Genomic DNA, 24,419 nt, shown 5'->3' with positions numbered 1-24,419 from the left:
TCGGCCCGACAATTACATCCAATTACTGCAGAGCTGCAGCAGCAGAGCCCTGGCCTGCGTGCGGCCGGGCGCGTCCCGCGGGCTGGCCCCGTGTCCGAGCGGCCGCTCCTTTTTAGGCCGCGCCGGGCCCCGCTGCCGAGCCCAGCCCGGGCCCGCCCCGCGCATGCGCCGCACCTTGTTTACCCCGCTCGGCGCGGCGCTGCCGTGGGCGGCCGGCAGGTGTCGCCCCACGCCCAGGAGAGCGGGCCCCGCTGGGCGGCCGCCAGGTGGCGCCTGCGCCCTCCATTCGCCCGCGAGCCGCCGAGCAGCGAACACCCCAAACAATCCCCAGCGCCGCCGCCAAATTAAATAACCCCGACCCGCCCGCGCCCCGCGCCCCCTCCGCGCCCACAGCCCGGCACCGGCCGGGACGGGCGCGTAGCCGGCGAGCCGCGCCGGGTATACGGGAGCGGAGCTGCGCGTCGGGGCCTCCTCGCTGCCTACGCCGACACTGGGCAAGGTAAGTTAGAAAATGGCGGCGAAGCTTCTGGAAGTTTGGCGGGGGGACACGGGATCGCGGTGCGCGGCGGCGATGAGAGGCCGGGCTGGGGCCCGCGGCGCCCGGGCCCGCGCGGGGCGCCAGGCCGGCTGGCCGCGGGGACTGCGCGCAGCCAAGATGGAGGACGGCGGGGCCGAGCCGCGAAAACACTCCAGCCCCCCGCCTCCCCACCCCCCGTTCCCGGCGCGCCGCGGCGGGGAGGGGGGAGGCGAGCGGAGCGCGAGTGAGAGAGCGAGAGGGCGCCGAAAGCGGCCCCCCTGCCCGCCCCGGCCCCCTTCCTCCTCCCCAGAGCCGGCCGCGGGCAGGCCGGGCCCGGCGCTCGGCGAGCTAAAATGGAGAACCGCCTTCTCCTCCTCCTCCTCCTCCCCCCTTCTGCCGAGCCGAGCAGGGGCTGCCGGCAAGATGGAGGACTCGGGCATTGTGTGCGTGGGGTGTGTGTGCGGGCCAGCCGGGCCGGGCCGCTCGGGTGGGCAAGGCAGGGGAATGGGGTCGGGGCCCGAGCCGCGCTCGGGGGGAGCGCTGGGCCGCGCACAGAAAATGGTGGGGCGGCTGCCGGTGCCCTGGGGTCGAATGTCGGGGGAGGCCGCGGGCAGGGGACTCGCACCCCTGACAGCGCTCCCTTCTCCCCGCTGCCCAGCAGCCGAGTTCTTCCTTCCAGCCCGCTCCCGGCGGCTTCCCCGCGCAGGGAAGTGCCGAGGGATCGGGGTTTGTCTCCTCAGTCTCTCTTCCCAGAGCTGGGGAACTCTGGCCGCCCATCCCCGTGGTTGCATAGGAGGGCTGGCGGAAGCGGGGCTCCTTCGGCCCGAGTGAGGACGTAGGTAGGGACTGACCTGCACCTTCCCCCCCCGCCTCCATTCGCTGCCCCCCCGCCCTGGCGCCCAGCTCGGCGAAGGCCTTTGTAGGTCGAGTTTTCCCCTCCGAGTGACTTTGGCCGGGCTCCTCGGCTGCTGTCCGCTAAGAGGAAGAGTTGTGGCAGTTTCCGTTCGGCTTCCTTTATTTTTTTTGTAAAGAAAGGGCGCTTGCCAACTTGTGCCGGGGACGCCCGATGCCGGGAGCCGCGTGTTGCTGGAACCCCGCTGGGCTCTCGCCGGCCCCGGTGGGGGAGGGGGGCAGGAGGAGGAGGAGGAGGAAGGAGAATGCTTCTTACTGGGGGGTTTTGGCGCCACTTTTGTTTTAGATAGTGCTCCTCTGCCCCCTCCTCCTCGGCACGCACTGAACTGAGCTGAACCCTGCCCAGGTAGGAAACGAGAGCTTTCCTGGTGTTTCTCTTTTATGGGCGCTTATTTTTTCTACTCGGATTTAAAAAAATACTATATATAGAGATACGTGTATGTATATGTATATATAGTTGCTGCGGTTGGGGATGGAGGGACAGAGGAGCGAGCGGCCGCAGATGGCTGGGTAGGGAGGCCCCGTTTTCCGGGAATTCCTCCCCTGCCCGAGCGCATCCCTCGGTGCTGGGCGTGCTGGCCTCGGGGGCCCGCACCGCTGTGCTCCGGGCCGCGCTGCCTCCATGCCTTCCTCTGTTCTGCTGGCGTTGTATAATCCGTCTACCCCGTGGAAATCCGGGACCCACCGACCTCAATTTTTTTTCCCCCTCTCTCCTCGTCCCCGCGAGCGGGCGTGGAAGCGATCGTGCTCCTCTGTCGCTGCTTTTATTTATTTATTATACTGTCCGGGCCCGGCTCTCCTTTCTTGTGTTCCCACGGGATGCGGCGTTAGGAGGTGACACAAAGTTTCGATCACTGCCGAGTCCGGTGTTCTAGTTACTGAGGGGGAGTGTGTGCTTGGTTGTTTAGTTTGGCGTTGGGTTTTTTGGTTTTTTGTTTGTTTGGCGTTATTTTTCCGTTTGTTTTATTTTTTAATTACTTTTTGGTAGCCGGGGTAGCGCTGCTGCCCCCCGCCTGCCCTGCCCGCGCTCGAAAGCTCTCCCTTCCCGTTGGCTGCCCGAGCCACACCCTGGCGTGTCCGGTCTCCCGAGGCGCCCGGGCCGCCGCTGTGACCCCGCGTTGTCGCTGCTCGGCCCGGGGCCGCCGCCCGGCGCGGTGGCGGGGGGGCCGTGCCGGCGGGCCCGGGCGGGCGGGCGGTTGCCCAAGTGCGTCACGGCGGCCCCGCCGGGCCTGCTCGCCGCGCCTCGGGCCGCGCCCGCCGCCCATTGGCCGCCGCCGCGCGGGAGGCGTTCGCTTCCTCCGCGCCCGGCCGGGCCCCTCCGCTCCGCTCCGCTCCCCGGCCCGCCGGGAGGGAACCGGGGCAAAACGCCTGCGGGATCGCTTCTCTGGAGGCCGTTGCACGCCGCTTTCGCGCTCTCTGGGAGTTTTGTTGAATCCTGTGTTTAATGACCAAGAATGAGAGTTCCTGGCGTTTCCTACAGCGAGGTGTTGTTCTCCAAGCATAGGTCTCCCTGCTTATGTCTCCTGTTAACTCTTGGCAGTTCCGTCTCCATTTGTGGTTGATTACTTCTTTCTCGTTTGTAGTGCTTGCCCATTAGAAACAACTTTTTCCGTTTTTCATGGTCTCTTTTCTTTAAATCAGTAGTTATTATTATTCCTGGAGTATTTATCTGGTGTTGAACTCTTCCAAGACTTACCCATGTGCAGGATGGCTGATTGTATGCAGAGAAATAAATACCACGAGTGATTGTGCAATTGACCATCATTAATCTCTGTCATCTTGGTATCACTTGTTCATTATCCTCAACTCATAATTTTGTGGTTCTGTCTTCCTGGTGATCAGTCACAAACTCAGTACCACTGATCTGGTATAGGGCTCTTTATTGGGTAACATAGTTTGTTTTCTTTTATGGCACAATAACAGTTTCATTGGTAAATGAAACAGGGTGTGAGAAATGCATTGCTTTTTACATTAACATGAATATTTTTTGCTGCTGAAAGCCCTGGGGGTGAACGGGCTGGAATCCCCACACTTCTGCTTAATCAAAGACTAAAAAAGCTTCGAAGTTATACAAAGGAGAAAAATATTATTTGAATCTCATCTCTGACAAATAGATCTTGCTGTGTAACTCATATGGCTCATGTTGGTCCTTCTTGGCAAAACCAGTGACATGTCATTGTGTTGTCCACAGGTGGGCTTTGTGCAACCTGTGACACAAACCCCTGACCCCTTAATTTCTGTTGCTGTTGTTTGTATGAAGTTAGCTCTGGTAAACTTGATTGGCTGTTGTATAAGCTTAAATTCAACCAACCAAAAAACCCACAGACATGGAACTGGGAGGTAGGAGAGACTTTAATTTTTCTGTGATGCTTCCTAGCCTTCAGATAACTTCCAAGCTATGTACGTTGGCCAGAGTTATGCTTTTAGAGCTTTTTCATACATTTACAGTTTTAAGAAGATAATGCTGAACAAAGTCAATAACCAGTGTAAGGATTTGTTAAACTTGTATTTAAGAAGTTAAGATAAAATTTATGTACAGCTCTCATTGTTTAGATATAAAGTCTTGATGTTTCGCAACTGAAAACAAATTAATTTGATTTGGTTCAAATATTCTGTGATATTTGAATATATCTTTAAAAAACTGGGTTCTGTGAAGTGAGAAAAATTGCTATTTCATAGCTTATTAAAATACTTAGTTTAAAAATGCATTGTGTTACTTGAATAGCATTCATTTTATAAATTGGAGTCTTCAGTTAGCTGGTTGGTAATCTTACTCAGATTCCATAAATATATCACATTTGAACTTTACGTGTTCAAGTCTTTCAACATTTGGAGTGAAATAATTTCCACTTGGAAGGAGTGTAAATAGAATTGTCAGCTAAATACTCTCCAGGTTTATTTCGTCTCAGTATAACTTACCAATAGCAACTGAATTATAAAAAAATAAAGTTATGTAGACAGCTTCTCTTGAATATTACATGCTACTGCAGTCTCCTGTAGAAAATAGCTGCAGGCAACAAACCACTTGAAAGTTCCTGCTCTTGGTGGTGGGAGCAACTGTGTTAGACTTAGTTAAGTCATGAAATGATGTTGGCACATCAAAGCTTTATAAACTTTTTAAAATTAGATTGCTCTTTGTCACTTATGGCTCAAATTTAGAATGATTCCAGAATCCTCGTTTGTCATTTTCATTTGTGGTCTTATTGTCTCAGTTGTTTTGCTGCAGGCAAATATTTTAGGAGAGATGAGTTTTTCTGAGACTTGTGTGCCAGTAAAAACAGGTTGTGTGTTTTACACAAACCTGAAATACTTCAGTTGATTATTTTCACCAAATGAATCCCAGAAAATAAGCAAATATTTTTGCTTGTTACTTATGCTTGTTGGTTGTGGTACTGGAATTCTGTGTTCTGTCAGATGAGACAAGGTTTCCAGCTCAGTGTGATCTCTCCCTACAGTTTCATTTCTTCTTTGACTGATTTGAAAACTTAGAAGAATACTGTAGGTGTGAATTTCCAAAATAGTACTGTTGGGTTTTGGTGGTGGACGTTGTTTTGTCTTGTGTTGTTTGTTCCTCCTTTTTCCTCTTCTCTTTTTTGTCGATGTGTGTAATTAAGAGAACATACTGGATAGAGGAGTATGTTGTCGATGTGGTCTCTGTCAGTGAGATGTGAGAATTTCCAAGAGCATCATCTGGTTCAGTACTTGTTTTGTCATGGAAAGAAGTGATTGATAGCAGCCAGCAACATACCAATTTAATAATCTTAAATAAAAGCTTTCCTCTCTTTCTCAGCATCACTTAAAACATTCATATTCTGAAAGTTTTATCTTATATGAGGATTAGTGACAAGAGAGTGATAATCTAGTCCTTGGGAAACGGAGGTGAGCGGGAAATTGGAGTTTTAGGTAGGAAAAAAAGCTTGCACACAGCAAATACATTGAGGAATGGAAAGAGCTCTTTTTCATGTGCATCACAAGAACTTAAATGGTGACAATACCCTGCAGCTGTAGTTTCGATTCAGTGCCGTCCAGCGTTTTAGGCGAACTCCCTTAAACTCAAAGGCTGAGTACAGATGGGAGTTCCTCAAGGTCCCGCAGTTCCCGCTCATTGGCACGGGCAGTCGTGCGGCGTGGGCCGCTCCGGGGCTCCTTTGCCTCCTGCCGCTGCCGTGCTTTGGCTGCAGAGGTGGAGCGGAACGGGGCTGCGGGCGGTGAAGCCCCGGTTCCGAGCGGGAGCCCCTCCGGCGGGGCGGGCCGAGCTCGCCGTGGCTGCAGCGGCCGCCCCCGGTCCCCAGGGGGCGCCCCCCGGCGGGGCCCTCACGGGGAGGGGGCGGCGGGAGCGCTTCGGGCACCCCGGCAGGGTCACGGTGGGAACTGTTCGGCCGAAAGGCTGCTCTGAGAGGGAACCAGTGAACAGGCTTCGTCTGTGGAGACTAGTACAGTCACTTCAGTTGGCTTTTTATATTAGAAAAAAATCTGCTTTCAAAAAGTTCTGCATCTTTGTAGTTTAAGGGTAACAAGCCTTGGGATCTGATGTGACTTTTGATAAGGTCGAGTATTTACTTAAGAGTGCTGTAGCAAAAACTCATTCTGAGAGTACAAGGTTAAAATTGTAGTTTTAATCCTATGCTGTTTGAACTAGAATTTATTTTCCTTAAATATTCTTGTCTTGAAGTTCATAAAAATGTGGTAAAGTTGGAAATTAATTTTTTTGTGAGAATAAATACAAAGTAAGGGAAATCTCTGAAGGTGACCCTCATTTAGATCACGACAGACAATTGTAGGACTGGTGTTGGTTTGTTAAGTTGGCAAGCTTGTATCAAGAAAGATGTTTCACTGTTCGGGGGTATCGGCACATAAACTGTGTCCTTTTACTCTCAATCCTGTCAATTTGATGGGTGAGATCACTGAGACTAGACCAGAATCCTAGATTTAATGAGTTATGCCGTTCCATTAGTTCACAGAATACTCAATCAGTTTTTAGTATCTCTGTATTTCCAAGTTTTCCACTGTTTAATTTTCCTAGAACTGTGAGATCTTGGGTAGAGAATAGGGAAAGGGAAAAACCTTTCACAGCATTTTCTGAGATCTGGCACCCAATTTTGGAGACAGGAATGTGGGAAAATTTGATCCCCCAGGGTACCCCTGTGGCTTTCATGTGGCACCTGGCTTTTCCTAGCCTTTACTGGCTACAGATTTGCATGGAGGAGCCCAGGACTAGTCTCTGTTTAAACTTGTTTATGCCAATTTGAGTCAGAAATGAAGGACAGGTAGGACTAGATTTGTGTGCAACTACCTCTTGTGTTATTGAGAGAAATAATTCGGTGGTCTGATATCTGCTTTGTCCAGGTATATACTTCATTGTTGTCTATTCTGCACATTTTTAATTGTGTAGCTAGCTATGGTTTCTGCCTTTTGAAAGCTTATTTTTGTAAAAGAATATAATCAGAAGAGGGAGTAGATGTAAGAAGATTGGCATATATAGCAGGGTAGTTTGTGATCTGTGATTGAGAGGCTGATCACAATACCTACCCAAAAAAGTATCTGAGAACGTGTTGGTTGGTTTTGGATTTCGTTGTGAAATTTTTTTGGTAGGTAGGTGAATGGGTTATTTTCTTATGGCTCTGAATTTAATGGCTGATTAGTCCTGCCCTTACACAACCTTGTATGCATTTTACTTTCTATGCTTTATTTCAGTAAATGTTAGTTATTATATGGAGCAAGGGAGTATGGGTGACACTAGAGATCATTTTGTTTTCTGCAGCAGTTTCTTGTTACTGCTTCTGTATAGCTCTAGAGAGGAAAGTATTTTTGTATCTGTTTAAGGGTTGATAGAACAAGCTGATGACTTCTTGTTGTGTTTTGAAAAAGGTCTCAAAAGGTGCCTGATCCATATAATGGATCTCTCTGCAGTGGTTTAGATTTATAGGAATTATAGCTGAAATTTTAGGGTTTCCTATTAACAAAATAATGAATCTGAATATACTGACATTTCAAAAAAGACAAAACATTCCTGAAACTACTGACTATTTTAAAAAGTAACAACTTAGGTATGCCTATTTTATTTAGTTGTGGTTACATTCCAAATTTGGCTTTGGAGTTGCTGCAAAGGTTTGGTGAGATGCTGCTTGGCCTGTGGCCTGTGGGTGATGTGGAGGACGCCTGACCCCAGCTGAGGCTCCCTCAGTCCCTCCCTGCCCCAGTGGTGCCTCAGTCCCAGCAGGGCCGGCGCCTGTGCTGAGCCCTGCCCTGGTGCTCGGGGAGGTCACACAGCAGAGAGGAATTCGTGCAGATATTTTCCTGTTGCTTAGGCCATGGGAACTGACTGCAGAGAGGTGGGCATTGATGATGGGGAGGTAATGTTGCGGTTCTTGGTTATGGCTGAATTGCAGTTTTTTACTGAACAAAGCATTTTAGCCTCAGTTTTAAGGCCTTCCTTGCAGCATCCTATCTGGGCAAAAGAAAATTGATTTCTACTTTGTTTACAAATAAAAATAAGCTGTTCAAGAAAAGGCTTTTTCAGTCTTTCATGCTATTACCTGTTATTCTTTTATTCCTTTATGTAAAACTTTTGGGTCATCCCTTAATAAGGATCAACTGAAAATTTGGACCGTATCAAGTCTTAGTAAGCAGATAGTAAGCAAATGATATAATTGGTTGGTTTTTTTCTTTTTTGGTCAGAGTATAATGTTCCAACGAGGAGAGTTCATTATAAGTAGAGTTTCTATGGAGTAGGAGTGTGAATATTGGAGGTCTTATTTTTTTATCTGTTACTTTTATTAATGTGCTGTGGGTAATTGAATGTATAGATTACTGAAGTTACAAAAATCCCCAATGTAAGTCATAAATGTGAGGAACACAGGTTCATAATTAATGCATGCATTTGAGGTGTCTGGTTTTCAGTTTGAAGGTGATTGACTGACAGGAGTCCTGGAATAAGACATTTTTTATAATTATGGATGTAGTGATGAACTGATTTAATTTGTGTCAGATGGTGGTGCATCCTGACCACTGGCCATTTCACTTCTGATTTTCTTAGAAACAGAATACCAATTATGATGATGTTTTTCCAAGGAAGGAAACTGGGAAGGCTTGATCAATCATCCTTTTTTTTCAAAGCAAGAATGACCAGTGGCTGCAGTCTATATATCATGTGGCAGAGCTGTGCTTGCAGCAGGGAAATAGAGAATTGATACATTATATTTTGATTTAGTGTAAAGAATACAATTTCAATATATTTGAACAGGAAACACTATCAAATTAATAATTTAAGATTAATAATATAATAATTTGTAAAACCTGGCTGGTTTGTACTATTTGGGGATGGGAACAGTATTCTTGCAGGGAAGTTCAGTTTGGTGTGTGGCTATGTACTATTTTTGTTTCTTATGTACCTGTTTGGACAACTGTATCCAAAATACTTTCTTCTAACAGCACATGAAATAAAGCTTTGCATAATGAATGCACAGTTGCTTCCCAGAAGTAATGCCACAATGAAAAGTTCTGTTCTTGGTCCCAGAATTGCTTAGATGGGAAAGGACCCCTGGAGGTCTGATCCAGCCTTCTCCTTTAGTCTTGTCCTGTAAGGACATTTGTCAAGTTTGGAATGTCTCAGAGGATGAAGTTTCTTCAATGTCTCTGGCAATCTATTAGGCTGCTCCTATTGGAAGTTCCCTCTTTATTTCAGATTTTAAAGTTGTCTAAAATTCCTGAGAAGATTCATGTTTTTCACCCCCGGTATATGTTTAGAAAGTATCCCTTGATGTGGGAGGTTGGAACTATAATGTCCCAGTTTAGAGCTGGTGATGGTTTTTTGCTGGGAATTCTAGAAGAAGAGTCAGGTAAATGGCTACTGAATGGCTTTTTGGTGCCTGCTTTCCCCTCTTGTTCCATGTGCTGTATTTATCCTTCTTTGCTCAGGCTTCATTACTGTGTTTGACAAAGTCTTGCAAATAAAACTTCCTTTCCTAAGCATTTACCTGTTCACTTAAGTGCCATTCATACACTAATCCAAATGATTCTTCTTGCAGTTTTCATATTTAAGCAGTGATATTTTTATTCCTTCTCATAAGTATTATTTCTAGAGATCTACAGTTCATTTGAAACTATGGTAACCAGAAATGAAAGCTGCACAAGTATCTCTCTTGGATCTGTGGCATAGGTCTGTTGTTACTTGCTTTATAAACAATTGACTAAAGAAAAGGTGAAACTGGCTTTTGCATGTTGATTTATCAAATGTAGGAATGGTTTAACAAGGCAAATGCTCAATAACACTGGAAAATGTTTGGGTTTTCTTCCCCACTCACATTTATTTTCAATATTCTAATTTAAGCTGTTCTTGTTTTATTACGTGTGCTTCCCTTCAACTAGTTTTGATAAGTTCTGTTTTCAAAGCTGATATATATTAGTATTTGATTAATTTAAAAATGTTTATCAATTAAAAGGTATTGCTGATGCAGTGACATGTATACTGTATTACCACTCTGCTATAAAACAAACCAGAATTTGTACACATGAGCTGTACAGATGAGCTGTGGATTGACAGTTGAAATATAATTTTAAAAAAATCAGCTTTTAGGAATTTTATTTGTCTTGCTGCATTGCATTGTCTCTGTTATACTGCTCCATTTCTATTTGGCAAAACAGTGATTTTATTAAAGCTAGCTTAGAGCCTCAGAGCAGTACTTAGTGCTAAACAGAAATTTTCAAAGGTGGCAAGACAGATTGTTTACATCAATATGATATAAAAATGTCAAAAACATTTTTAGACACTTTCAGTTCAATAGCATTGGATAGAAGAAAATGCAGAAAGTCATCCTCTTCATGTACAGTAGGTTACTCATTAAGATTCTTCCTATTCACCCCCAAATGCAGTAACAATCTCTGTAAAATTGAATTCTCAAGGGTTTTCCTTTTTGTGCCAAGAGGCTGTAAACTGCAAAGCATACCTTGCATTCAGAACTGGTTAGAGAAGTTTTGTTTACAAGAGAGATTTATGCATTATTGCATAAGCCTACAAATGGGTTTAGTCTTCCCCTATCTCCAGTGAAGGGAAGCATGGAAAAATTCAAATGGTTCTTCTGGATGCACAATTGACTCAATGTTCCTGGGAACTTGGGATTTAAGGAACTTACTGAAGTTTTTCAGTTCCTTTACAATGAGCATTATTTGTTAGTGTATAAGGAGTTCAGCATCCTGGAAGATGAAATGGGATTACTCTGATAAAGGAAAATATAGCAAGAAAGATAGGAAAGGTAGGAATGTGGGAGAAAATGGGGATGAATACTAGAGCCATTCCAAAAGTACCTTGTGTGTCCAGTTCTATCATCTTCTCTTTATTCTGTTGTGGAATATGCTGGCATTGAGTTATTAGATACAGTACAGGTCAATGCTTTAATGTAAAAACTTAATCTTAGAATACATTGCCAGATGTGGAAAGGTGCAGATGTTTGTTTTGAATGTTTAATTTTTGAATGCCAAACTATCAAACATTAAAGGCTTTTTGAATGGGATTTGGAGGGGAGAACTCAAACTGGCAGTCTGTTGAAAACGGTTTTTTCTGTCAGGGTAGTTGGTGGAGAGACTAGTTATAGTTACCTCATTGATGTGAAAGAACAGAATTGAGCAGTTATGTAACTGGGTAATTTTTCACCTTAACATCACGTGCAGAGTTTCCTCTCTCATTCATGGTGTTCTTCCTTCCACACTTGTTCACTTCAAGCTGCTCAAGATGAGCCTTCCCACTCACAGGGCAGTTCCATGAGTGAGTGGTTCTGTCTCTGTGTCCTGATCACCTGCTCTGTTGCAGCCTTGTGCCTCTGTTTTATGGCCACTTGAGCCCTACAGGTGAACTGGTTTAATGAGACAGACGCTGAGGAAAAGTATTTTTCTGTGGGTTAAATTCCTGTGAAGTCAAATGTATCCTGCTTCTGCATGAAAGAGGATATTGCAGCTTTTGGCTGGTAAGAATACAGAAATACTCAGTGTTTCAGTAGTTGAAGTGTTTTATCACTTACCTTGTTCAACAGTAGTAGCAATGTCTTCTGTTACTGTAGAGCCAGGAAAAGGAAACTTTAGTCCTGCTGCCATCTACTTTTCTACCTGGTCTTACTCATAAAAACCAGACTGGCATGCCAATTGCAAAAGGAGTTCTCTAATCTCTGCAGTGATCTCTATTTTATCTTTTTTTTCCTCCCCTGAACTGTTGCAAAGTCTGTCATAGATCAATTAGAGCTCCACAAGGAAATTCAGGGCTGTGGGTGATTTACATTAATTTATGCAGGCAGGAGGATGATGTACATTTTTCTCTGGTTTCAGTCTGTGCTGGTTAGAAGTTGTGCAGGTGTTACTGGGAATAAGATGGAAGGGCTAAGAGAAGATTTTAAGAACAGTTGCAGAAGATTTTTCTTGCAGCTTTGGCATGGTTAATCAGATGCTGCTGTAAAAACCCTGCTAGACCTCCTCCTTCAGCTGGATGCTTACCAGCCTGCTGTGGTTAGATCTTATTATGAGCCTTTGCACTCTTGACTTTTCTGTGGTTCCTGGAAGCTGCAGTGCCAGTTCTGTACATGAGGTCTGGCTTTGGCCTGTTTACTGAGTGTGGACCATGCTCTGCAAGGGTCTGAAGTCCCATCCCTCCTGGCTTTGGAGATTTTTGGGGCATCCTGAGGCTACAGGTCTTATCTCAAAGAGTACCTGAGAATTAAATCAGACATACCCTTTTATAATCTTATAAAATAATACTGTCCTTCAGAAATATTGAGACATGCCTGAACATGCTGTGTGCCTCTCCTCTTTACCTCACTTTTGGCACAATTTAGACCATTTTGTTTTCTTCCACTCTTGGAAGAAAGCTTGTGGAGTGTTTTTTGCAACATGGGGTCCTAGCTAGGAAGGTGCTGGCTTTCTTTGCATGTTTGGGAAGAACTTTGCTCTTGAATGATCAGAAGCTATTACATTGTCATTCATTACCTAGTTCCTTGTCATTTTAGATTTTAAATCTGGGAAAACTAGTCTGCTCTAGACAGAACTGTGATGTATTTTAAATAATATTCTATAAGAAAATCAAACTGACACCTACATTGTAAGCTGACTTTGCTTTGTGAAGGTGTAATCTGGTCAGGAATACTAGGCAACAGGAAAGTCATATTTACAAGATGTTTGGAGTTCTGCAGATCATTTCAGGTTGTATAGAGGATTATAGAGATGTGGGTTGTTCAGCCTGTGTTTATATAAGCTGTGTTGGAACAGGAGTTTCTTTTTTGGTGCTGGAATTTGTAGCAGGCAGTGGGCATTGGTTCTTCCCATTTTGCAGGTGCTCCTTAGAAGGACTGTTGTGAATATAGCTGCAATTGCCTGAGCTCTCTGTTTCTCCTTACTGCTGTTGAAATGTTTCTGTGGGACTTCCCTGCTTGGAAGCATGCCAGAATGAGTGTGTGGGAAGACTTAATACTGGCTACTTACATAGCATTTTGTATGTTCAAACTCTTCTGCAAATATTAACTAATCTTTACTTAACGTTTGAGCCTAATTTCTGTCAGTATAAATCAATAACAGGCAGTTATGACCCCTATTTTTTGGGTCAAATAGCAAAATATTGTAACTAGAATAGTAAGAATAATCTGTATCATCTCATTAACATACCATTTTTTGTCACTGTACCCTTCTGGTTTCACGTGGTGTAGAGCAAAGTTCCTGATGGAGTGCAGTGCTGCTCTTCAGGAGGTCTGTGCATTGTAGGATGCTGACTGTGGGAAGGAATGGCATTGTGTTCATTTTGTGTGTGGTATTTCAAGCTTTTCTTTGTTGGTTTTTGGTTCTGCAGTATTAAGGTTTATTTCTTTCCAGTCTGGGGAGCTGTAGCATATTCATAACAAGTAATGCTGTGAGAATAATGTTCATTCTGAGCTTGCTGCTTAAGAGCTGTCATTCATCTAAAAATGTACAGTTAGGTTGAAAATTCCTGTAAAAGTTACTAAGGTTTACCCTACTTGTGTTTTGTCATTGTAAATGCCAGTTTTCAGTTAACTGGTATTTATTAAATGAGCTGCTATGACAAATTCATTAAGCTGGTAGTGTTTTAATTACTGTAAGGTTCTTGCAGCACCAAACCTAAAGCAGCTGGGGATGTTTTTATTGGAGTTCCATATTTTACTTTGAACATTACTGTCACATTGTTTTTTGTTGATGCTGTTGATCAGCTCTAAATGACTACTGTGTTGTAGGGAATTGTTTTGCTGCAGCAGTGTATAAAATATCAGCATATGGATTTCAAACAGATTTGTAATTAATAAAAATGTCCCTTCTGAGTGGCAGGTTTTGCAGATAGTTTGTTTTAGTTTGTTAGCCGGATTTTCTACAGCTTCTTTTTATTTTGAAGAGATAATAAATAGTTTTCTTCATGTAATTTACAACTGTAGTTTGCATGAAGTGATAAATGTGTGTTTTGCCATTTGGATTGGATACGTTTTCATGTTAAGCATCCTTTTAAAATATGGCCTCAATTCTGGCTTAAGTGTTAAGATTTTGTCATTCCAGCTTTTGCTTTGTGAGTTAAACATGAAAGAGGTTTATCCAGTGAATTGCATGCTGGAAACAGTGTGGATTAATAGGAGGAAGTATTGAGGCCAGGGTCCTTAGCACAGGTGTGGTGCTGAGCTAAACCAGCTCCTTTTGTGCACCACAGCTGGCCTGGGCACTGCCATGGCATTGGGCTCCAGCTTGGGACGCTCAGTCAAGTGGTGGATTGGGTTTATTGGTCTTAAACTTTTAACAGAGAATTCAAAGAGAAATTTCCTTAGTTAGTGAAAATTTTCATTTTTAATAGCTTTGTTTTTAGAAACTACACATATCAATGAAGAAAATAATTGGGATTAGAACTAGTTGTCATTACATACTCTTGGAGTATTGAACTACTCAGTGGTGAGTGCTGTCTGTGTTGGAATAAAGCTGCTCCTGGCTTTGCATGGTCAAATTGTAGATTCTGGTTGTATCTCATGTGTTGAAGTAACTTTGTAATAGTAATGGATTAGAGAACCTAGATGAGACCACTCCAGGTTGTACTTGGTAAAATGAATTAGTGGTTCATTTTTCTGCAGGAATTAAACAATTTCCTATTTCTGTCACATTTCTGCTGCTTTCATTGCCATTTTATGTAGGCTTTAGGCAAAGGTGATCAACTGTTGGCTTATCAGAACACTGAATTTATTCAGACAGAACAGAGTGAGTTAAGAATTTTCATTACTGTGGGAAAAACAGCATGTGGGGCCAGGCTTTTCTGTTTCCTAGCTGGCTAGGTAACACTTGGTACAGGCCCTTGGGTTTTGGGCTCAATATTCCTCATGGTGCCATAGCCAGAGAGAGTAGGCTGGATTTGGAGCAGTGGATGGCAACTTCTAAAGCAGTTGTAGCTACCAGAACAGAACAGACATCTCTGTTTGCTTTTGATGGAATTGGACAGTTGATTTTGTCTGCCATAGTGTCTCACTGACTTTCAAAAGAGCTGTTCTGCACCAGCCACAGGACTCTTTTGTTGAGCCAGCTCAGCTTATTAAACTGTTGGAAAGCTAATTAATTTGAAAAGAAATTAATAGATTGTTGCTCAACAAAGAGTATGACAAGTGCCCTTGACTGTGAAGTATAGCCAGAAGTAAGTGCAAGAAGGGGGCAGTGGGACTGCTCTTTTTTCCAGTAGCAACCCATCTATTTTATTGTATTATCAAACTACTATGTTATTGTTTGTAGTTTCATTCATTATTTAGCAAAAAAGGGGACAGTTAATGCAATCTCTTCAAATACTGGTATAAATGTTGAATCACTTAGTTGATAAGTGAAAGGAATAACAGAATAAAATTTGAAATAACTAGATTTTGGCCAAATTGTTACTGTTGAACAGCTTCCATTTCTGCAGGTCAGTGGCAAGTTGAGAAGGTGTAGAAAAGGCAAAGATTGTGAAATAGGGAGGTAAGTGGGAATGGTGGAAATGCTTAAGTTGTAGAATGCATTTTGGATAATGTGTTTTATATTCTCAGTGTTCAATAATAGTGGTGTAAAACCTTTTAACTGCTGGAGGGCATGATGGTTTAAAATTTTTAGATTTGGTAGTTTCTGTACAAAATACTTTAAAATGACAAACATAACAAGTTAGAGTTGAAGGGTTTGTTTCATGGGTCATGTATTGGACTTGTGTACTACAGTATCCTAGAACATGGTCATGAGTCTTACATACATGGGGATATCTGTGTTACTTCTGTTGAAGTGCTTCTCTGGAGCCACTAATCTGGGAATGTATTATAGTCCAAATGAAATGGATGGAGGAGGACTCTTCATGTGTTTTGGGGAACCTGTAAATGGCTGAATTAATAGTTAGATATCAAACAGTATAAGCTGCATATTGCTGTAAAATCACTGCTGTTGTGGGCATCATGCAAAACCTAATTATTGCAATTGTCCCATCCTGACATAGTATCCTATAGTGAATCAGAAGTTTTTATTTTCTATGGTAATAAACAACAAGCAAAAAAAAGTAACTTGAAAAATGTTTTTCACCAGTGTTGTTACTAAATCCTCAAATCTTGAGAAAGTGATGCTAAGGAATGTCTGTCTATGGATATACATGGAATGAGTTCAAAAGGAGAGCAAAACAGGTTGTTTATATGAAGAGAAACATGAATGGCTGAGAAACAGAGCTGTCAAAAGTGGTAAGAAAACACTGGTTTAGACTATTTTAATGATATAGTATAATGATAAATCAGCATTGAAGAAAATGCAGACTCATGGCAGTAAGGAGTGTCTTTAAGGAAAAAGTAGTTGGGCATATACTACATTATTTTGGTTTGTTTTAGTCTATATTTGTTTTACTGGACAAATAAGGTGTTTACTTTTGGAGATACTTGGTCCTACTCTATAAGTTAAGGTTTCTATTTTAAAAATACTATTGTATTTTAATGCTTTAGTGACTTCTGAAGTTGTATGTGTCTTCTCTTTCTGCATTCTTGACATTTTTTCCCCCAAAGCACAAAATTCAACTGGTGCTATGTAAAGGAAGGGTTTCCATTGTCTGTAATACTGCTTTTAGTATTGCTTCAGACTTTTAAAAATTATAAAATAATTAACTATCATATTTAATGCCCACCTCTTGTGCATAAGGCCTGGCAGCACTCTTAAGTGTCAGTGAATCCAAAATGCCACACCTACACGTTAGGAAGATGCTGAGTTGTTCTTCCTATGCTGACCTGTTCTTCCTGTTTTTAAAATCAATCTGTAATCCAGCAGGTTTAATGATGGATCACATATCTTCTGTCCAGGGCAGGTCTGGTTAATGCAGAATTGCAGTTGTGGGCCTCAGTCTTAGGGACATCAGGGAGCTGTGAGTGTGTGATCTGGAACTGGTTTGTACTTGTCCAGGTATAAACACTTGTGGTGTCACTGTCAGAGGACTCCTGGCTGTGCTTCTGTCACTTGTTGGCACAGAAGGCAGATGTTCATGCAGAAGCCTGAAAGATGGTGTGATTTAAGTGTCATGCTGCAAGTTTTGGCTGTCTCATAATTTAATCTGTGTTTAGACTCTTTGGTGGCTTAATTTTGGAGTGAGATGGTTTTTGTTCAGGAAATGCAGTGCAGTAGCTTGGAACAGGCTGGGTTATTGTTCCCTGAGTGCTGTTGCTTGGGGACTGTGTATGTTGACATTAGAGATGGGCATACCTGTTGTGTGCATTATCTCCTTGTATTGCATCATGGGGTACAGATGAAATTCATTAGTTGTGTTATTGTTGAACTTCCTCATAACTGTGAAGTATTACTGGACTACTAAACTGCTCTTCATTGAGAGCTTAATTAAAATAATGACAAAAGATACTACAGAAAAGCTTAATTTTACTTAAAGAATACTAATTTTACTTAATAAATACTGAAATATATGGTAGGTAAATACAGTCCATTTCATAATGACAGAATATTAATCTTCTGATCATAATTTGGTAGCAGTTACTTTCCTGAAGTAGTTCTTTAACCATACCATTTAAATTTTTTCCTCCTGCTCTCTCATTCCTTCCCCCAGATATTTAGATTTATGATTAGCATCTGTCATTTAACACTGCTAACTCCTCTGTCTTCTGGAATTCTCTGCAAGACATGGTGGTGCTGCCCTATTTAATTGCATTAATTTTTTTTTCTTGCATTGATGTTTGCTAATTCATCTCATGAGGTAAATGGTCTTTGGAGTAACAAGTAGGAAGGGGGGAGTTGTCAGTAATGGAGATGTGGGCTAATGGGTGCACATCAAGCACTGCCACTGACAAGGCATAAGAAACTCTACCAGGACCTTTTAAAAACATCTGCTAAACCAGAGGAAGTGTAAGGGGCACCCTGGGGCTTCAGGGACCTGTTCATTGCTCTGGAAGTAGACTTGATCACTCAATACCAGTTAGGGCAAAAGGCTGGGAAGGGAGAAATAAAGAATTTTCCCTGATTTGGTCACTCATAATTCTTTAGGTAGATGTGCAGTTTCCTGTGCAGTGTTACAAAGGATTTAAATTTTTTTTAAAGAAAACATTTTAGGCTTCTATAGATAAGCCTACCTGTAAGACTGTGAAGGCCCACAATCTTGTTAGTCATGAATTCAAGTTCATAAAGCAGTCCTTGAACTTAAATTTTGTTTTGTTCTTGTATATATTGATGGAGAGGGTGAAAAGCAAACACTTTCAAAGCAACAGCTTTAGTTGAAATTATTCATTACTTTGCAGTGAGAAGTGCAGGGTTGTCCTCATTAATAAATGTTTGTAAGAAATTTTCAGGTCATAACATTCTCCTTTTTTTTTCTAAGTGCATTTTGCTTTTAATCTAACTTGGGTGTGTAATAATGTGTGCTACATAAACTGGGCTGTGAAAACCCAAGCTTAGAAAAGTGATTGTTGGAGCCACAAATGAACAGGCAGGCAGGTGGATTGCTGAGCTCTTGAGGGAAGTGGGGTTTGTTAGGGCTGAGCCAGGTGGGCACTGCAGCTCTGGCAAAGCTAAGGGAAGAATTGAAAAGCAAGGTGTGAGCTTTGGTGGTCTTGCTCTTTCCTTTATATGATTTTAGTGATGGAAGCTTGAAACTGAGGTGAGCTATAACATTTCAGTTGTTTAACTTTGGGGTAGCCTAAAACCCTCAACTAGACTGACCATGGTGGAGAGTCACGCAGCTCCTTGTGCTTTGGCCAACCATGTTTAACTTTGTACAATATACCTTGCTTAAAGATCCCTTGAAAAACTCATATCCTGCTTAAAAATCCTCCAGTTTCTTGCCAGTAGCATTTATACTGCACTGGTGTCCAGCTGTGGAGGAAAAAACAATTGCATGCATAGGGTGCTTAGTGCTTTTTCTCATCACTGAATAAAGCCTGTGAGATTCAGGAGGTAGCCACTAGAAGATTCCATAGTATTTTTCACAATTTTGTGCCTTAAATTAAAAAAAAATTCTTGTTTTACAGCATTTATTGAGAATATTTGTGTCAATCTTTTGGCTTTTTCAAGGAGCAATAGAAGATTGCCTTGTCTGCAGGGTAACTGTTAGGTTAACAGCCTGTTTTAAGGACTAAGCTAATATAGTTAAAAAGCTGCCTTTTAAAAAGATAATGGTTACATTATCTTTGCAAATATTATGAGGGACAATATTTTTGAATTTATACACTTTCTCCAAGTGGATTTCACTGAACATCATTCTCCTTGTGGCATTAGAGCCACCAATGAATCAGCTGATGAGTTACTGCCTGTTACTGCCTGGGTTTGTAATTGGACTGCCCATATTCCTTGCAATTGTAGGATTTTTAATTTGGGAATCGCAGAAGCCTTCCAGGAGTTCATAGCAGTTGTCACAGGTTAAAACGAGACTTTACATTTTTGTGAGAATGCCTGGTTCTTGATTTTCTTCTTATCAGTAAGAGATCATAAAGGAGTCTGTGCTGCAAGGATGGATAAACAGGCATGCAAGTGTGAGTGCTGTCTATATGCTAATGCTCAAGAAGGTTTTGAAGAACTAGATATCATCTGTTACAATGTCTTTTTTTCTTGCTCCTCACATGAAAATACAGTCAGCACTGAAGCAGCCATAGCAAAAAAAATGTCTACTATAAAATGGCTGAGGGAAGATTAGAAAGATGAACACTTTTTGTTCCAGGTTTATAGTTTTATTTGGGCTTTTTGTGTTAATTTTTTTTTCTGGGTTTGAACTGTTTCATTGGAGCACAGATAATCTGTGTCTGGTGTCACTTATAAAAGTTTGTGAGAGGTTTGTTTCACATGACTGAAAAATAATGAATTATAATTGTATCAATTTTTCTTGAAATACTGCTCTTCATGAGTAATTCTGTCTGTATTAAAAATACTCGGGCATCAATATTTCCTGTGAAAGAGGAGAATTTTGCCAATTGTGGCTCAACAAAGATTTTTAGTAGTAAGTTCTCTCCACTCATGACAAAATGTTTGTGTATCCCCTCCTTTACTGTGTCTGAAGGTCTGGAATACTGCAGTGGTGCTGGTTTGATATTGTGGCTTTTAGCAGAGAGGGTACCCAGGTCATGTGTGTGTTCACCTTTTGTTCTCTCCCTGGCAGAGGGGGGCATTGCTGCCTGGGTGTGCATCCGTGTTACTGATGCTGCTTCAATCAGCCACAAGCAGCTTCAAGAGAACGTCTTGAAGACATATTCTTTCCTTGGGGATTTACTGCATTTGCAGCCTCACACCTCTGATCCTGCTGCTTACAGAATATGATTATCAGCCATTAGGGCTGAATATTTAAACATGGTCACTACAAAGTGTTTCCCTTCTCATCTCGGATTTTTTTTGTTGTTGTTCATCATTAAAGATCTCTCTCCAGTCTGTTTAGTTTTTGTGGACTTTCTCCATGTGATGTTTCTCCTGTATTCATTGTTCCAGTATGAGTTCTGTGTACTTCTTCGTTTTGCTGACCGATATGCTGATAGATTTTCACAAAATGAATTTTTATACAAAATGCATTTTCTTCATTTCCTGAGGAAGATAAAAGTTGTCTTTTTTTCTAGTCACCAGTTAATCTGTGGATGCTTTATATTGTTTCTCCCCCCTGACCCACTGTTAGCCTTGTGTGCTCCAGAAAAGCAAAAAAATCACGTAAAAATGTTCAGGTTTTGCCATCAAGTTGTCTATATGAGAACTGCTGAGAAGTAGTATGTCATTGCACCTTAGAGACTGTGGGATATAGAAAACATCAAATGGTATTTTACCTGGACAGTTAAAATTTTTTTGTCTGATTTTGTTTGTTTCAGCACCCCATATGGTCATACTTAGTTTACACTACACTATTGTGTGGGAAACACACATGTTTTAAATCATGTAATTTATTCGTAAATAATAAACAAGATTTATTTAGCGTGTTATTTTAATGTAGATTTGGGGAATGGTAAATATTAACACTTGTATTTTATCTTTTAGTTTCAGAGTAGGGAATTGTCATGGTGCATGTACCCTGATGTGTTAATTGGTGAGAGATGTGGTTTAAATAGGCAGCCAGGCTTTTCTTTGTCTGCTCTCCCCTGCAAATATTAGCTGCAGTTGTGAACAAGAACATTGTTTTGGTCAAGGGGAAACATTTAATAGCAAAATTTTATGCCAGTGCTGGAGGGTTGTGGATATTGCAGTCCAGCAAGTACTTGGAGATTCCTTGAAATTGCTGCATGTGTTGCTCCAAGGTTGTAACTTAGATGTGAAGTGAAAGGCTTGATGATGTGAAGTGAATTGCTTGATGAGCTCTTTGTTTTTCTTTGTTTTCTTCATTTATTGGAGGACATGAAAATATTTTGGTGTCTGCTTCTGGAAATAGTGTTGGACAATTGGCTTTTTCTCTGCAAATTGATGTTTTTCTTTCTATTTAAATTAAGGGTATTAATTCTTGGGAAAGCCAGGTTGTTGATATCATTAGAATTCTCAATTTATACTATGCAGTGCTTAACATATCAATTGAAACAACTTTAATTTTCTCCATTAAATGTTCTTTTGGGGGGCTTTAGGGGATTGTGATTGCTATTCTAAAATGTGTATATTCAGGTTGGGCTGTAATACAGAATTAAGTACAGAAATTCTGTAATGTAAAGAATGATTAACTTTTCCTTGCTGCAAAATGTATCCTGGTAGTCTGTAATCATTATACAATTTATTTGCTTGGAAGGAAGAGATGTGTATTTGTGTATGGTACAGAGAGTCCTGAGGACATTCTGTTGGGCCTAAAAGGGTAAGGTATCCTTTGTGGATTGGATTTTTTGTAGTCATAAAATGCCAGAATTATTTGCTTAATTATGTCCTAGGTGTTAAGAGTTTTATGCATTTGTTTGTGAGAAAGCTGTGTGAACAACAATTTTGATGGAATGCTATTTTTAGGTATTGCTACAAGAGTAAAAAGGCTTATTTAGAGCTTGTCACTGGTGGTGTGTTTACTGTGTGTAAATTCAGTACTAATATTCAATATCTACATTTTAACACTTGCTATGCTGTCTTGTTTTTATTAACATACATGGATGTTAATTGGAGTTAATTGCCTTGGAGACCTATGGAGATTTCTGTAAATTGAATGATATCTCTGGGTCTTGCAAAGCTTTTTTTCATTTCTCAGATGGTGTTTATGTGCTGTGATTTTCTTTTGCCGTTGAACAGCTGTGACTTTCCCATTCTCATGCTTTAGTCTTTCAACTACTCCAGCTGTGTCCTTAGACCTTTCCTTACCAGTAAGTGAGGTTCAGGAGGAGCTAATTGCTGCTTGTTTGGGGCCATCATCCATCTTCTGTGACCTTTGGAGAGGTTCGGTGCTGCTGCCTGGCTCCCTCTGTGCTGGGCTCTGTTCTTACCTTTGTTCCTTCCCTGCAGCTCAGACTTGCACAAGAGAAATTTCACTGCTTTGTGGCCTGGCAGGTCTCTCTTGCTATGATCAGCTGCAAAAGTGCTTACTTACCTTTCTGGTGGTTTTCTCCTTCTGCCTTGTTTTCTTAGTGTACTGTGTATTATACCAGGATCTGCAGTTCTGGGATAGTTTTGCACTTAGCATACCAAGTCTTAAGTTAATTCGCATAGTAATAAAATTTATGTTCTGTAATTAATTTTTTTGGCAGGCATCTGTTTCACAGTAATGAATTGGTAGCAGTTCCTAAAATGTCTGTTGACTGTCTAGAGAATTGTAGGAAAGCTGGCATTTAAAAATGTTTCTCATAACTGAAAGAAGTGGGCAGCTTTGTCTTAACCCATCTTTTCTCAGAAAAAGTCCAAAAACTTCCAGCTGAAATCTCTATATCTAAATTTTAAAAAACAGTACGTTGTTTTTCTTTGAATTTAAAGGTAGTCACTTTCCCTTAATCTCAAAACCACCCTGAAATAAAAATAATATACTAAGGATGGAGATAGTAGTTGTTTCTTAAAAAAAAACTCACAAAAAAACCCCAAACTTAAAATCTGCCAAAGAAAAGCCCAATTTAACATCGTGTTATCCATTATCACTATTGTCTGCAACACTTAACAGAGATTGAAAACTGTGGCTCTGATTGTAGGTTCACTTTAGGTTGCTTGCAAGACTAAATTTGTAGCATTTAATGATCTAGGATTTTCATACCCTAGGGCAAGATTATAGTAAGTGGAGGTCAAGCTGAACAACCGCCTGATTTACGCTCGGATAAAAATGTTCTTGTCTAACAATTAGATTGAATGATGTTACCTCTTCTTAACTTCTGCTGGAAATTGTTTTATACTGTTTCAAGACCAAGGCAGTCAGATGCCAACAAAGCATCCTCTGCATGGAATATTAGTCTTGCCTTTTCAAGGTCATGGAATCACAGAGGATCCAGGTGTATGCATCAATGGCCCCTGGCCTGTGTGTTGTGGAGATAGGAAACTTACTGCAAACAGAATGTGATTTATATATATAAACTCTTCTTAATGATATGTCCAAATGAAGGCAATGGTCAATGGTGCTGAAATAGGGACAAGAAAAATCTTGGAAAGATGTAACTTTTGGTTATTGACAGTTGAGTCTTCCCAGACATAGCTGCTAAGTGTGTTTCAATATGGTTTGTGCAGTTACTTCTCCAGAGCAGGTGTTTGACCAGTAACCAATGTTTTGACACTTGTGTAATAGGTCCTGACCAAAACAATCAGAGTTTTTTAATATATGTGAGGTGAGCAATTAAACCATACTCTGAAACATTAAAAGTGGTTACATTTAGTTAATGTGGGCAACCTAAAGGAAAGATGGTAAATACATTTTATTTGGAGCATTGTGTTACTGTAACTCAGCATTATGTGTAGCTACTTTGTCAGGTGATACTAACTTCAGTGGAATGCCCGTGTTGAATTCCATTTCTGTTGAAACAAGATATTACACTTATAATCCTGATTAGTGGTACAACAGCATGAGAATCCCATACTGCTGATTTATTGCCACAGCAGTTCTAAACACTAAGTGACTTTTTGAGTAAGAACACAGAGTTGGCAGTTTGCATTAGTAATGTAAAGAGATTACTGTGGTGTAGTAGTAGAACAAGCTCATTGTTCATACAGTGTTTTTGAAATTGGTGCCTGGGGCATTAAAATGATGACTTGAAAAAAATTTGCTATTTGATGATACTGAAGCATACTAGGTTGTTTTCTGTATAGAGGTACTTAAACATGCATGAATCCTAATCTAGTTACCTAATTTTAAATATCTTCCCTTTTCCCATAATGTATAGCCCAACCCTGTGATAACAAACTGCATGTAATTAAGTTTTCTTTTGTAAGCAAATCATGGTTTCAGGAGCTGTGAACTTGTTGTAAGTAGTAAATGATTTTGCAGAATCTTAACCTAGTTAGAAAGTTATTTGCCATTAGGTGTTATGATTTGATGTAACAATCCTGAGTGGTGATCACAGATTTCTGGTAGAAGTAATTGGAGAACCAAATCTGTTAGACATGAGTAAGAGCAGAGCCTGCTGAGTTCAACACAGGAGTAATAAATAAT

General features: G+C 41.5%; 1 protein-coding gene across 4 annotated transcripts in view; it reads left to right on the top strand.

Moving 5' to 3' along the window:
- Positions 1 to 389: 389 nt before the first annotated feature.
- The window catches only part of STAG2 (STAG2 cohesin complex component), a 73,100-nt gene continuing 49,070 nt past the window's right edge, over positions 390 to 24,419 (top strand). For 3 of the 4 annotated variants that reach the window (XM_063170588.1, XM_063170585.1, XM_063170587.1), the window contains exon 1: positions 390 to 499. The gene's annotated coding sequence lies outside the window, so the exon portion shown is untranslated. Of the gene's footprint in view, positions 500 to 1,459; positions 1,776 to 24,419 lie in introns of those variants that run through there. The other variant, XM_063170586.1, reaches the window with a different exon arrangement.

This window comes from Melospiza melodia, chromosome 16, assembly GCF_035770615.1.
Source record: "Melospiza melodia melodia isolate bMelMel2 chromosome 16, bMelMel2.pri, whole genome shotgun sequence".
Classification (NCBI taxonomy): domain Eukaryota; kingdom Metazoa; phylum Chordata; class Aves; order Passeriformes; family Passerellidae; genus Melospiza; species Melospiza melodia.
This window is presented reverse-complemented; position numbering and strand designations above follow the sequence as displayed.